Source organism: Pituophis catenifer, unplaced genomic scaffold (genome assembly GCF_029215685.1).
Source record: "Pituophis catenifer annectens isolate HBS135680 unplaced genomic scaffold, rPitCat1.0.hap2 SCAF_2, whole genome shotgun sequence".
NCBI lineage: Eukaryota > Metazoa > Chordata > Lepidosauria > Squamata > Colubridae > Pituophis > Pituophis catenifer.
Window position 1 is genome coordinate 56,510,585 of NW_027256882.1, and position 16,480 is coordinate 56,527,064.

Here is a 16,480-nt window from a genome sequence, read left to right on the forward strand (position 1 = left end):
GTTAAAGATAGCACATCAAATTAATCTTAACACATTAGTCATGTTAGTAAGAAAATAGTGTACTATACTTATGTATAATTAAAACCCTAGTATGGTAACTGATTTAATACACAAATAGATTAAAAGCAATTTAAGATAAAGTGTTTCAAATGAAGAACTTAAATTATAATCCAAAAGCAAATGAACGCTACTTTAGAGAAGTTCAGAGTCTAAAACAAGGTTATTTAAATTTTGTTTAAATTTGAAACATAAAAGACTCAATAAAAGTGAGCCAAAATTTAAACTTAATATACAAAATTAAAATTCAATTAAGAAGTTCAATGTATACTTTCAAATCACTAAATTTTGTACCATTGTATAATTGGTTTCATTGTATAATTGGTTATATAATTATAAAACCATCTATATAAAGATGGTTATATAATTAACCATTTTAGCACAATTAGGCAATGACGTGTGCTATGTGTACAGGTTAAATTGTACTCACAGTCTAGTTTGTTTTTATTTTTATTCATTCTGTAAAGAGATGAAGATAATTAGTCTATGCTAATCTAATTTATATAAACATATGCATTGTCGGGAATGAACTGAAACTATCTATCAGTTGTTCTGATAAAATTACAAAGGGCTCAGGTTATGGTACCATTTATTATAAATACATCCTACATGATGCAGTCTCTCAGATTTGAACAGATCATTTTTTATTTTTAAAAAGAGAACAGTTGCCACTGAAACTATTTCAAGCCTTATTTTCTCTTTTGAATAGGCATTACAATTTTAACATCAATTAGAAAACTGTTTTCATTATGCAGCTCAGCAAAAATCTAAGAAGTATTACAGAAAATGTTATATATGTGTATTGTCTTATTTTATCAGTATATACTGTACAGCAGAAAGCATATACACCCCAAATTTCTAAAATGCTAAAAGTTCAAGAACTTTTAGATTGGGGATTCACTGTCAGGAGTTTTCAAATAAATTCTGTTAAACTATATAGAGCTACAGTATATCATATATTTTTACATCTATCTATCTATCTATCTATCTATCTATCTATCTATCTATCTATCTATCTATCTATCTATCTAAAAATCTGTCATCCCGAAGTTTATTTTTTTTAAAAAAAAAATGTGTTATCTTCAAGTTTTGATAGCTTTATATGAAGATATCCCAAGAAACCCTCATAAACAAAGGTCCTCAGCCTACATTACATATTAAACAATTATGAATAACAATGACAGAAACAAAGTTAATGTTTTGGCCGCAGGTTACTGATAAGCATGATGTGTAGTATAAAAAGTATACAGTCAATCTATATAAGGGGCAGCTACCAAAAGACCATGCTGCCAACACAAACCAGGAGGCTCAGAAATCAAATCTCCAACATGTGGTGTAGAATGTTGTGTTGCCATGGTAAATATTCATGTTTCAAGAGAAGTGTTAAATCTTGTATCAGAAGTCAAACTGGCTGCCAAGACACATTTTCACAAGTAAGGGAATTTTTGTCTTTTCAGAATGGAACTATTTTTCAATTGACACTGAATTTTCCCTAAAATAAATTCTTCGTAACTAAGCCAATCACACTTGAGTCAGTCCAAAAAATGAATTACTCTGTTCCACTACAGAATTGTCAACAGTTTCTGTGTGTGCATGCAAATGCTTAAAACTTATTTAGAAAACCTAATACTCTTAACAAATATTTAAAGTTACCTCAAAAAAAAACCCACCCTTAATTTCAGCCCCTAAAAATCATTCGGTTCTAGAAAAAGGAGACAGAATTTGACTTTTTCTGGTATTTTTTTTTACAATTGTATATTTAATTTTAAAATACCAAGCCACAAGCCTAAAAATTAGGATGAATGATCTTTTTTAAAAAAAAAATCCCCAAATTTCAGGACACTTTTTATTTTTAAAGCAAGACAACTGTATCTAATTTTTGTGCAAGATTGTTTTTATCAAACAGAACACTTGCTTGAAATTCCTTTCTCACATGTTACACAGTACAGTAACATTGGGTTTCTGCTAAGTTCCAACTGCACAACAACAGCTTTCCATATTATCTTAAGTTCTATTCTGGAGTCTTTTCTCTGTCAGGACTGTCTTTTTCAGAGTAAACATAGAATAGGATAAATAAATCTCAACAGCAGAACAATGTTTATATTACCAAAGATCCAACCCAATCTTTATGAATACCTTTTAAAGTAACCACTATTAATAGAAATTTAAGTTTAAAGATTCCACTAGGTAGGTCTTACATTGTTAGAAGAAGCAATATTGTACCCCACAAATACAGTCATTAGTTCTACACATGATATCTAACATTATGTAAGGAACCACACTGAAGGACATAGTGGTTTTGTCCTATGAATGTATGCAGCAATGAATTGAAGCAAAGCATCTTTTGAGCATCTTTTACCAAGACAGAAAAACATTTAAGTTTAGCTTCACATACATGTATCTCTCTTTCTTTAAAACTTGATGTCCTTTTTAAAAGAGTACTCTGAATTCTTAAGGTAGTAAGTTTAAGCTAAAGTTATCTTCTTGTAAACAAGAATTTTTTTTAAATCTCTTGTCTGGTTCATTATGGAGTTCTTTTCACAGCTAAGTTGAGAAAAAAAGGATGCCTGGTCCTTAGATCTAACTAATTTGTTCATCAGAATGTTGTTAAAATTATAATTACATGCCACCCGTAACATTTTGCAACTCTATACAGGTTATAAATATATATCCAAATAAAATTAAATCTAAGGATTTAATTTAATTAAAACCATTTAAATTTTTTAAAAATGCCCTTCAAAACTAAGTTATTGGGGAGAAATATGCATATTAAGTGTATACCTAAAATGTGATAGGAGGGACCAATTCAGCTCAAAAGGGAAATGGCTAAACAGCTGCCATTGAAGAGCTCTCCACAGCTAGAATGGTATAACTAACTTTCCTGTGGGAAAGATCCTTGAACAAAGGTCAAAAGACAATTATCACAGACACCTGCTAAGTTGAACGATTCCTTCCCCTGCCCCACAAAGCACCATTGTCACCATTTTGCTTGCATAACTATGGTTTGTTTTTAAATAATATTTATAACGTTTTACTTAATAGTTGTTTATAGCGCTTATAAACCACTCAGGGAACACTTATTCTGAAAGACAGAATGTAATAAATCACCCCAACAGCAAGTAGTTTTACCGCAGAGGGCATGTTCTGGAAAAAGCAAACCTACGTGTTGATATTAAATGTAACTGAGGTAGGATTTACAAAAGCTTTAACAGCCGTAGGTAGACTCAATGAATAGACATTCCAGTATTATTTAGGCCTAAACTTACATTTCAACTTGTTCCATACAGTATGAACTCTTTGTTCATTATCTGTAGAGAATCAACGTTGTGAAATGATTAAGGGGTTCAAATAGGATAGGAGAGACCCTGATTGAAATCCACCATCTGCCACTTTGTTAGTGACTAAGCCATTCATTCACTTAGCAAAAGCTATGCAAAGGGTTGTTGCTATAGGGAAAAATTGGAAGTCTAATATGCCATATTGACTTCTTGCGCGAAAGGTGGGACATAAATCTAACCAATAAATAAATAAACCAGCTCCCCTCTTAGATTGTACTTCTAAACACTATGGAATAAAATTAAATCGAAACCTAAAGCATAAAAATGACAGCTGCACTGTTGCTTTTTTGCTTCAGAGTATCACCTAACAGTATGTTAAAACACTTTGATCCTTAAACAATATTAAGAGCCAGAAGACTGCAAAAGTTATCATAGATGACTAAATGGTAATGTTTTCATTTGGCCTCCATTTTTATGGCAAGTAAAACTAGTTTCACACTATCTGATTCCCTAGATTCATATACATATTTTGTTATCTCCTATTAACAGTCATGGCTTCCTCTGTATACATGAATACTTTCCAGCCCTTTCCTAAATTCTGTGAAATATTTAATACACTAGTGATTTATTTGAATCTTAAAGGAGTTATAATAAGACAGAACTTATTGCTAATGCTGAACATATTCCTTTCAATATATTTAACAAATTAATTACAATTTTTTAAAATTTGTTCATTCCAATATTTCTCATTACAACCAGTATACATCAAACCATTTATCATAACCTTAATCTAATTCAAACAAATTAAAATAAGGCCTAATTAACTTAATGTTTAGGCTACACAATGATGTATAGGTCTAGCATTATTCCAAGCTACTCTAGAGGAAGTATATTTATCTATAAACTATGAAAAGATTTTCCTGAAGTGGTATGTAATTCAGTTAACTTTAATTCATAGAAAATATGATTGGGCATAAAGATTATAAATTCAAACAAAAATCATGCTTACCATCCACTTTCCCTATTCTTCAACTTGAATTGCAAACTCTAGCAATAGCTATTATACAGACTTTTTTGTCCAGAAATCTATGCAGAGGATCCACTGACATATGTGTATCAATACATGTAATATGTCCATTTATACAAACCAAAAACCATACATAAGAAATAAACTGCCTGGAAAATAAAAGTAATTTTAATTATACCTCTGCATATACCTCTTCTGCATATTCACACAGACTGTTATCTCAAACTATTCTGTGGCACACAGACATAAATAAATACATCCAATTTTACACACAAAACTACAGGCTACTGAAATCTCAATAGCAAAAAACTAAGGATCCTTACAGAAACATTTATTTAGTAAATACATTCCAGAGACTTTAAGGGATGTTATTCTGTTTTGTTAATATGCCATCCGATTTTCATTTTTCTCCATGTGGATAGATGCATACTACAATGGAGAGCTTATCTAATCATGGTGATACTCCATACACGGAAGATCCTATTTTCCCATTTGGATGTAGGGTTTCAATAAATAGAGAATGCAGACCCGTCCCCTCTACTTATTTAAGGTGACTAAAGGAGGGCAAATTTAATATACTTATTCTCATCCCTCTAAATTAATTTGGCAGTATCTTCTCTGACCTCACCTATCTACATTTTAGCCAACTGCTTTCATTTGCTTCTACCAGCCATACATACACTTTCAGCACCTTCTTCCTCTACTGCTATTTGTAAGATGACCCCTTCTAATTCATCTTTGATTTCTGCTCAGATAAATAATGTTTGCTTCCTCATAAAAACACATTATAATGTTATGGTTGATCACAAGGTCAGCCAGATGTTTAGACTGGATTTGGTATTTTTATCCACCTACCAAGTCCTCCCCAAGGACCTGGGATAGGTGGATATTGTTGCTTGATGATGTTAAAGATACCATTGCAGGATATAAGCTATTTGTAAACAATCAGCTTTCACATGCAAGCACCAAAGAGTTATCTTTAAATGCCATGTATGTCGCTTTTAACGCCACCAGAATTATATGAAGACTGTTTAATATTCCTGCACAAAATACATCATAGTGAAAATTTTGCTGGCAACCAATCTACATCTACAGTTTTTATTCATTAAGTAAAATTATAAATCGTTCTTAAGCCTTATGAGAGGACCAAAGAATTAATGGAGAATAATAAGGGAGAGAGAACAATGCATTTCCTAAAGGAATTTAATATTAATATTATTGTGATGATTTAATGATGATGACCTTATATGAATATTCTACAATCATGAAAAATGCTTTCTTGATTATGAAGTTCTTCAGCAATTCCTTCTGAAAGCAGATGACTGTAAACTTCAGTCAAAAATAACTTATATAAATAATCAGTGATACAGATTGTCTGCTAAAAGTTCAATGTATCATCTAATAGATAGCACTGTGATTTGTGAACGTTGTTGTCCAGTTTCCTATGTTTGCAAGAATGTGCATGTCGGACTCTGCCATAAATAGGTTAAATTTTCCTTAGAATCAGGCTAAACCAGTTTGACCATTTTTTTTCACTGATGCGGTATGGCAAAGGGCAGCTCACCAATATAAGAAGAACTTGAGAGTTTCAAATTCAGAGCAACATTGTGCCCTATGGCTTCCTAAAAAGCAATAAACTGTAGGGAAAGGGGAAACAGTCAGGATTCTGAATAATTAGCTTAGTTTTAATACTTTTGGGAAAAACATTATTTTGAAAATAAGCTGGTTTCAGGGGTCACTTTTTATATCAGCCTTAGTTAATGTGTTCTCTGTGCCTTCACAATTTCCAGCTGCTAGACAAACTATTGGTCTCACACTGTTTCTGCTTTTGGTTGCTAATATAAGTTAAATTCCTTTCTTATTCTTGTTTATTAAGTTTGGGAAAATGCAAGAAGCCTTCAGTCATCTAGTATGGAGAGTAGAAAGCAGCCTGGTTTTAGTTCTACTGTGACCACTTGACACAAAGCTAGTTTTGGAGAGCAGTTTTGCATTACAGACTATAAAGTCTTTGGTTTTTTCTTCATGAGAGGCAGTCTGGTATAGTGGTTAAGGTACTAGGCAGAAAACTGGGAAATTGAGTGACTGAATGATTGCTAGCTGGGTGACTTTGTCACTCTCTTTCCACCAGCTCTGCCCCAGCTCCGGATTTCCGAGGATATTGACACACACCAACGGTCCTTATCAAATTTATTAAGTAGCAAGAATAAACAAGACCGGCAAAGGTTGGCAACCAGCCCAGAAAACAAGATATGATAAACCAAAATACTCTGATAATACGAGCTGTTTCTAGCAAGAAACTTACTAATGGCATGTGACTTAAATAGGCTAAGGAAGTGGCCAATTATCCTCAAGCCTTACTTTCGAGGAGACCTCCTCCTCCTGAGTAGCTACTCCTGCCTTTTGGCAGCCCTGCGTGCTCGAGCATTGAGGAGAGGCTCCTCCACTTCACTCTCTCCACTTGAAGGAGCCTCTGGAGGTTCTGAAGGCCCTGGCTGAGTCTCTGCCTCTTGCACCACATCCTCTTTAGCCTCCTCGCTGTCTGACGCGAGCGCCGGCTGCTGGCGTGACACCACAGCAGCCTCTTTGTCGTTGGGATCAGCCACGATCCGGGCAGGCCACACCACCACCCAACCTATCACACAGGTTGTTGTTCTAGGGAAAATAGGAGACAGGAGGTATTTACACCAACTTGAGTTGATCAAATTCTTTAAAAAGGTCATACCTATCATCATCTCATTGTGATCGTTAGATTTTTATCCTCCGTTTTTTCTTCCTACTCTGCCGCCTCCTCTTTCCCTCCCTCCCTTTCCTTCCTTCCCTTCCTCTCCATTCCTTTATTTCTCCTTTTCCTCATTCCTCCCTTCCATCTCAACCCTCTCCTTCCATCCTTCCTCCCTCCCTCTTCCTGTCCTTCCTTTATCTCCTTTGCCTTTCTCCCTGTTCCTCCCTCTTCCCTTCCCTTCCTTGCAGATAGGTAAGTGGTTTGCTTCCTTCTTCCATCTCTCCTCCCTCCCTTCCCTCCCTTCCTCTCTTTCTTCCATCCTTCTTTTTCTCTCTCCCTCCCTTCCTCCATCTTCCTTCTTCTCTTCCTAGGAGCTTCCCTAGAAGTCAGTTGCGGGAAATTGTCAGGGAGATCTTGAAATGAGGATCACGTGATTGCAGCTGAGCAGCATAGCACAAATACAGAGGGACTGCTGGAGGGTCAGATAGGGATGAGACTTTGCTGTTGGGAAGGTGGCAAAGAGCCTCCCCATAGTTTCTTCATCTATTTGTAAGAAGCTGAAAATGTTGAAAATGAAGATGTTGAAAATGAGGATCATGTGACTATGGCTGACTGCGGCAGCACAAAGGCAACAACTGAACAGCAGCAGAGCAGCGGTGCTGAAGCAGAAAAACTTCCTCAAATTTCATTCCCTCAATAGTAACGGGTCTTGGCATTCGGCAGGTTTGCCCTATGATGCAGCATTCCACCCAAATGTTGGTAACAAAGTAAAAGCACAGCAGATTCTCAGTTTTATTAAATCTATTGCAGCTTATAATTTTATTTTGTGATCTATACTGTGGCCCGGATATTTTTCTGTTAAAGTGATATATTCAATCATTCATAATTAACTAATGGATAGAATGAAAGCTATAACTTCCTTAACCTTTTTAAAATCCTGACTTCCCCTTCACTCTTTTTTTATCCGATATCTATTTATGTTTATATATTTTCTCCAAATAATTTATATATTTTCTCCAAATAAAGTTATTTTTTAAAAAGATAAGAGCTACCCAGACAAGCAAAATTCCCTATGGGCTGGCTGGGCCTGACATGTAGTCTTTATTTTGCCTATGCAAGTTTATAACAGAATTCTATTAGGAGCATTACAAAACAAATGTGAAATAATTGGTTACTCTGGGAGATAAATGAGGTAGAGAACACAATGGGTAAGAGGAAATAATTAATGGGCACAGATTTTCCCCCATAATTTATGAAGTCAACTGTTCTTTGTATTTAGTACAAAAATATAGAATGTTTGAGACTTCTGAATCCTGAAGAACATCATTGTATTGAAAGTGATATTTATAATTAAGGTATGTGTGAAGTTACATTCATAGACCCTGCCCTAAGAATCCAGATCTACCTAAAGTGCACAAAAGTTACAAAAGTTCAATTTGTTATTTTAGCTAGACTCATATAAAAGATGTAAATAAAAGATAAAGTAAGATAAATAAAACAAAATGGAATAAGATATAGATTAAAAACATCCAGCACAGGTGAAACTTTCTTCGTTCCAGTAAAGTGCCCTGAACTCTGAGATAATTAACACTAAAGCTTTGGGGGCAAGATAAAAACAAATAAAAGGTTTAACTAATATTGTTATTACTAAATTTGGAAGAAGTTTCAAACTGTTCCTAATAAGCTCTTATCACAGACCCCTAACATCCTGGACAGAAATTGTTTCAACTTCTCCCCTCAGGATACCACTATAGGAATGAATGCCAAAACAACTAGACACAAAGACAATATTTTCCCCCATGCCATCACTCTGCTAAACACATAATTCGCATGTTATTATCTTATGCCTAAGGATATCTAATCATCTAGTAGGACTGTTTTACTATTATCTCCGGGTGCGATTCAAGGTGTTGGTCGCCACCTTTAAAGTGCTCCATGGCATAGGATTTGGGTACTTACGAAGCGCCTTCTGCCTCCGATAGCCTCCCATCGACCAGTATGCTTTCACAGAGAGGGTCTCCTCAGGGTGCCGTCAGTTAGACAGTGTCGACTGGCTATCCCCAGGGGGAAAGCCTTCTCTGTGGGGGCACCTGCCCTCTGGAACGAGCTGCCCCCGGAGATTCGTCGGATTCCCAAACTTCGTAACTTTTTCTGCGCCCTTAAAACACTATTATTCCATCAAGCAGGGCTGGCCTAAAATATTATTTTAATGGGTTATTTTATTTTAGATTATTGTTCAAACTATTTAATAATTTTAAATTGTTTTTAACTTTTATATTGTTGGTTTTTTATCTTGGCTGTACACCGCCCTGAGTCCTTCGGGAGAAGGGCGGTATAAAAATTTAATTAATTAAATAAATAAATAAATAAATAAATAAATAAATAAATAAATAAATAAATAATCTTTCTGTAACCTTTCCTGTTACGTCTCCTATTGGTTTATTATGTCTATCTATCACTTGTTGGTTGTATCTTATGATTTATGATTGCATCTTATGATTTATGATTGCATTACAGCTTTGTCTGAAGAAGTTAAAATACAACTTAAAATAGAGACTGACTAACCATTGCTGGGAACACCCTGATAGGAACATTTCACCATTTTTGCAGTCTATCTCGCTGATCTCAGGTTGGAGGGGGAGGAGGGAAGGATGAATTGTTTCTTACAGTCAAGAATTACATTATTAATATATTCCATTAACACCATGCTAATGTCATGTTAATTTCTGATCATCATCAAATCCGACAATGGTTTCCATTCTGGCAACTAGCCAATTAGGTATATGGAATAATATTCACCCAATTATGTTACTTGAATTAGGTTAAGGACTCAAGAGGAAGCAAATAAATGCTTTGAAATTATTTCAGAGATAAAATGTAAGTTGACATTGTCTTCGTGTGCTATACAGGATGTTATACAGTATGATAGGCAGCTGCCAACATTCATCACTATTTATGAAATCTAGCTGTTCTTTATGATGGCAGCCAAGATCCATATTTCCCCCCCAATATTTTGTTCATTGTGTTAGGAGGAAAAGCAAAATAGCTGGGATCAAGAATACTGGGCTTATAAAAACATATTACCCTGAATATATTAAATTGTTAAAATTGCATCCTTCCTCCTAAAAGAAAGTTTCATATTGAAGAAAAAGGAAAAAAATCTAAGTTTACTTGGGTGGTTTATCAATGTGCTATAGTAATATCAGAAGACTGACTTCTTTTCAGTATTAGCACAGACTTTGTGTTCAGACTTTGCATTTGGAAGCTAGGGAAGAGTGAAAATAATTACAGATGAAATTGATTAAATTTCTTTATCTCAAAATAGATTGCCCATCAAAATAGATTACAAGTAGTTTAAAGACATAAACAATTAATCAGAACAGAAATTCTATCCTGTTAGACCTGACCTTGAATACCACATCCAGTTACGAGCACTGCATCTTAAGAAGAATTCAGACCAACTGGACCAGGTGTTAAGAAGGGTAAGAGGAATGACCAAAACAGAAAATTAAGTCATTCAGAGCAGAATCTGAGTGAAATGCATATGTTTAACCTTTAAAAGAAAGGACTGGGAGGAGAATAGGGATATGACATTCCTCCTCATGTAACCAAAAAGAAGGTTATGTAGACAAAGACCACAAGTTATTTTCTATCATGATCTGAAGCACATGTTATCATGAATTTAAGTTACAGGAAAGCAGTTCCTGGCTAAGGTTAGTAAAAAGCTGCCTCTTGCGCTGGCAATTAATAAAGGCCAAGGACAGAGAATAAATGATGTTGGATTTTAACTGTAAGAATCATGTGATTGATATAGGAATGTCCAGATTCTCATCATTTGAAAACATTAAACTATAACCTTATTCACAACTATACAAGGAAGGTTACAGGAGTAAAAGAAATATATGTATTAAGAACATTTGACACTTTTTTTTTTAGAATGTAGAATGTAACAGAATATAAAACAAACATAGAAATGCTTTATTTGCTTTTCAAATTAAAACAACACATTCATTTTTAAAAATTCTAAACATTTTGTAGAAAATATTACACTCCTGTTTGTTAATATTCCTGTCTTAAAGCAATGAAATCTTCTTACCCAGGTACTTCTATTTGTTTGAGTTAATATATCTGTTGTTCCGTGAAACTTTCTATTCATTCAATTTTCTAGCTGTCTGTCCAACACACTGTTCTGTTTCTCTTTTATCGTACATTATAAGAAATTTCAGATCTGATGTGACATTTTTTTCAATAGATTCTATTTATATATATTAACTTTTCTCAAGTGCCTCTTCTTATTATACCATGTACAACAGGGGACCTCGGCAGGTTCAGATAAACCTGAGACCTACAAACATTAAAAAACTTTTAAAAGTAAAAGCAAAAAGCAGTATGTTGTAGCTCAAGCAATCTTTGGGGCATAGAATTCTATCAGAGTAGAGGGAATAGATGCAAATTAGGGATTTTTTAAACTGTGTTTTGCATGAAAAACCAAATGGAGCTTCAGGATAGACCTAAGGGCAAAAACAAACAAAAACTTGACTTAAGCAGTCAACTTGCCTCTTGATCAGGGATATTTTTTTAAATTAACAGGTTCCACAGCTTGAAAAGTTTGAAAATCTGATCTAAATCCCATAGAGGAGGGTGTGGTGGATTTACTGAACAGTAATCAAAAGCGTACCAAGATCTCACATGTACATTATAGATATTTATCATAATTATAGCAGTCTTCTGAGTGTTTACAGTATTTCTTTTACTTATTCAGCCTATAATGTATCTTGTAACACAGTTTATTTATTAGTATTCTGGTATTTCAATGGTCAAAGGTATATTTGTCTAATATAAAGGAGCTGCACAGTACACTTTGGACCTTCCTACAATTACTTTTATTAACAACCCAGAATATCTGAGGGGTATGTGTGTGTGTTTGAAGAGAAATACTGCATAGACATATGCACATGCATACTGAATATGTGTTTGCAACAAGGACACCCTGGGACAATATGTGTGAATATAGACTCACATAGGCTGCCAATGTGTCTGTATGTATTTTTATCCTCCCCCTCTAACCACACTGGGACAGCAATGCATTTTTTTTATTCGGTTATCAACCCTTAGATAAAAAAAAATTTAAAAAGATAAACAATCAACGAATACTGAATGAATATGAATTGAATATAAAAGTATGATCAGGATGAAAAGTATGTTGACATGATTTAATATTATAGAGAAAATAAATGAGCATCAATGCAAAGCAAATATGCAAAAAAAGAAGAAGAGTGGGTATTCTAGAAGAAGGTGAATATCAAGAATTTTGTGGTTGGAAGGAATTTGATCCTCAGAAAGAGTTGAGAAGTTGAAAAAACAAAAGGCAATATGTGTGTAGTGCATTGGTGTAAACCATATTTTGCTGTCTTTTCATTTCTCTTCTTATTTCATCTGTCTAATTTATTTGGCTTACTCATTCTTTTCTTTCTGCTCTTTAGTCAGTGCTCCTTACCCTAAAACGGAAAAGCACAAAGGTTATGTATGCATGTATGTAAAAAACCATTTTGGAATTTTACTTAAAAGCATGACTATGTGCTCTTTGGAACTGAATTTTACAACCATAGAACTACACACTTTACTAGAAAGAGAAAGTATTTGGAACTTTTGAAACCATGGATGAAAGAATGCATTTTACGATAGAAGCAAAATATTGATAAAATTCAAAATGTATACAATATTCATTTTCATTGTATTTAATACCTGAACTTATTTTACCACATTTTTAATTAGTGTTACCAATGGAAGTATAAGCTACAAAAACACAAAAACAAAACTCCAAAACTCTAGAGTCTCTTAATTTTGACAATTTGACAAGTTGGCAAAATAAAGCTTTAAAAGAAATCAAATTATCAACATGATGGTGAAAGTTAAACTTCTCCATATATACACATTAATAAAAGAGATAGGAACAATCAGAAAACAGACCACTGTGTACATGTTTTGTATTTAGGAAATGTGTATTCAATCTATTTTGTGAACTTTCATTACTCACAGTATTGTTTCTTCTTAGGCTGATATTGAAGTTTTGCCCTCATGATTTTGAAAGGAAAGATTTGCACAAATTGTGATTGTTCTCTATACTTTTATACATTAGCACTTACCTAGGAAACATAGTATTTTTCCTCATACAAATGATTAGAAAACATATGAAGGAAAAAACATAGCAATATATTTGTCTTATATTTATTATCATGTAAAATATTTCATTATTTTAAAAAAACAATACTTTTTTCAAAAGTTCTTAATTCTTGGAAAGAATAAAATTAAACATGTATATTGTATATCCAACAATATTCTTGGGGGAATAAGAATAAAATTATCAGGCATTTTCCAAGGTTTGCCAAGTTTTTCACATTTCTGTCATTATATTACTGACTCACCAGTTTTCCTTCTGGAAATTATTCATTCATGGCTGAGGATATCTTGCAAGGGATTCGTCCCCTTTCCTCTCAAGCATATTCACAAGCAAAAATCCCTCTGAAAAAAAAACCACGGAATCTGAAACAAGGAAAACCACCGTGTCAGTGAAATAATTCTTTTTCTGAGACAGGAAAAACATAACTGTAACATATTTCTTCTGAAACGTTCAATTAAACCATTTTGCCTCTCTCTTTCAATAAACAGAACCAAAATGTTAAAGATCTTCAAATATTAAAGTTAAGATAGAAAAAAAATATGTAAGATAATTTCAATCCTACTAACAGTAGTGGAAATGGCATGAATGAACTTAGCCGAAGTCCAGTCCAGTACTTTCTTACTTTGATATCCAGTAAAGTTATTGTTATAGGTTTATTGTAAAAACAAAAGACAATCTAATTTAAGAATGTCATAGTTAATGAAAAATCCCAGCGAATGATACTAGGATGAAACTGACAATCACCACTGTCATGTCAGTAACAAAGACCTGTCAATGTAATAATTTTCAACAATCTTAGGAAATGCACAAAAGTTGAGGTATACATCCTCATAGCTCCCAATCAAATAAACAATTCCAAACACTATTTACTACCCATTCATTTTAATGTAAATCTTGCAGGATCAGATTTAGATCTTGGTAACAAAGTGAATTTTTGGCACTTACAGAGGATTCTGCAACACTCAAAAGGGCAAAATATTCAAAACAATTCTTACATTACTGTATTTTTTACCCACAGAGCAGGAAGTTGACATAAACACTCTGCATCTCCTAATATCTACAGTGTCACAGTTGCCTCCATGTGCTAGAAGTTTTATGAAGTGGCATTGAATATATTTGCTTCTTTCTAGGGTCATCCCTGTATCTGTCATCTCCTCCAGTCAATTCAATGAGTACAAATGATAGCAAATCCAACTCCTACACTACTGATATGAATGCAAAGGTCCACCCATAGCAAATTCCACATCCCACATGCTTAAGTTCTATAGTTAAAACAATGCCTTCCAGTTACATTCTTGGGCATATCGTGACATCGTGACAGAAACTAATGCTGTAATTCACAGCGTATTCCAGTTCAATAAAGACTCTGCAATTGAAGTTTATCTACACTTTCAACTCCAACCAAGAGCCCTGCTGGTAAGTAAACCTTACCATGCCTTTGGTTTCTAGAGTTTTTTTAAAGCCCATATCAATGTTTACCTGTAATTTTGCAAGTTGAAATAATTGTGTATTTTGTCTTTTAGCTTGTCTTAATTTTGTTATTTTACACCCACATCTGTTTCCCATTTTTAAAAGATGAATAAAGACCCAATTAAATATAGTAAAATTACAGACTTGAAACCATGACTACAAGCTGCATATTGCTCAGATAATGTTCTGTACAATTCATCATTCTAAGACATAGAATGTTTAATCACAGTCTATAGAATAAAGCCATCACTGTCTAATTCCTACAAGCCATTAATAAAGATGTAAGCTGCTATGGCTGGGTCACTGAATATGCTAAGCCAAAATCATATCCATCAAATTTTGTCAGGCACGAAGAATCAGGACCACACATTAAGTTCCAGTTAAGCTGATTTACTGCTCATGCCTATACACAAAGTCAACTAACGGTCAGCACTAAATTGGTACTAGATAAGATCTAACGAAACTCAAGAGGGTTTGGATTTGGAAAGCTTGTGGGAACATAACTCCAAGCTGCTTCCTCTCTTAACTCTACCCCCAGGCTTTGCCTCTCCTACAAATTTTAACTTACCACAATTTGTAAACCCAGCCACTATGGAAGAGAGGATATTGACCAAATGGAGGTCTAACAGGACTTCTACAAAAACGCTATTTTAGGTTTGAGATAAAATGATGTTCATTTATCACTCAAAATTAAGGCTGGTTTGTTCCAGCATTGTGATTCTTTTATGACAAATACATATTAGTGGAATTGATGCTGATGCGTGACTTATATAGGGATTTTTGGCAAATTGTCGCTTATAAGGCCCATAATTTGAAGTTTTAAAAAGTTTCATCGTATAACCAAACCGTGCTCTTTAATTCTGATCAGGATGACAAATGTTTATTCAAGTACAATTGTAGGCAGGATTTCGTGGGCCAGTGTAAAACACATTAAATTGCAACACAAAACTTTCCATATTATGTAGAACGCCACACCAGCTTACGGTAAGGGTTAGGGTATCCATGTAAACTCTGAAGGAAAACAGGTAGAAGGGACAATCAACTCATTATATTAGACTGAACTTAAAGATACAGGGAATATAGTATTACTAACTTTTATACCATGTGGAGCAGATGACATCATCATACATCTCAAAGTATATATAATCAATATAGACATATACTTGATGGAAAACAGTCAGCTTATTAATGTTGAGACCTTGTTTGAAAAAAACAACTGATTATGTGGAGCAGGTGGAACCCCCAGATCAAATTTAAGTGCATGTCTGGGAATCAATCCTCAAAAACAACCCGTGTGTTCAAACAGGTTAGGAGATGATCAAATATACTCTATTTTCTTGTTTACTTTCTATCTTCAACAATCCCCACTTTGTTCAAATGTCTACAGGGAATCTTGAATGGAGCAGCTGCAGTATCCCCCAGGCCAATGCATCAGGTTGCTTACAAAACAATCCTACTACCAAGCAACAAAACAAAACAATGCAGTACAACTTTGAAAATGCCTTTGAAACCTACATCTTCCTCAAAATAGATTTAGAAATATAAATAAATAAAAATATTACTTTAATATCATTAATGGTTGTCCTGTAAAGAATGAAGATCAAGATTGTTTTGGAGCAAGTTATCTATGACAAATGGCCAATACAGAAATATAACTTCATGTTCTTGCTGCCTATGGCTCTTCTATAATTCTTGCATCCCATTGGGCTATAGGATTCCTTGTTTTGCAAAACAAGCTATCCAGC

General features: G+C 34.1%; 1 long non-coding RNA gene across 1 annotated transcript in view; it reads right to left on the minus strand.

Annotated features, from left to right (window-relative positions):
* Positions 1-12,370: 12,370 nt before the first annotated feature.
* The window catches only part of LOC139309475 (uncharacterized), a 100,907-nt gene continuing 96,797 nt past the window's right edge, over positions 12,371-16,480 (minus strand). Inside the window, exons 3-4 of the long non-coding RNA XR_011599866.1 lie at positions 13,510-13,627; positions 12,371-12,582 (exon numbers count right to left, since the gene is read on the minus strand). This is a non-coding gene — a long non-coding RNA (uncharacterized lncRNA). The remainder of the gene's footprint in view (positions 12,583-13,509; positions 13,628-16,480) is intronic.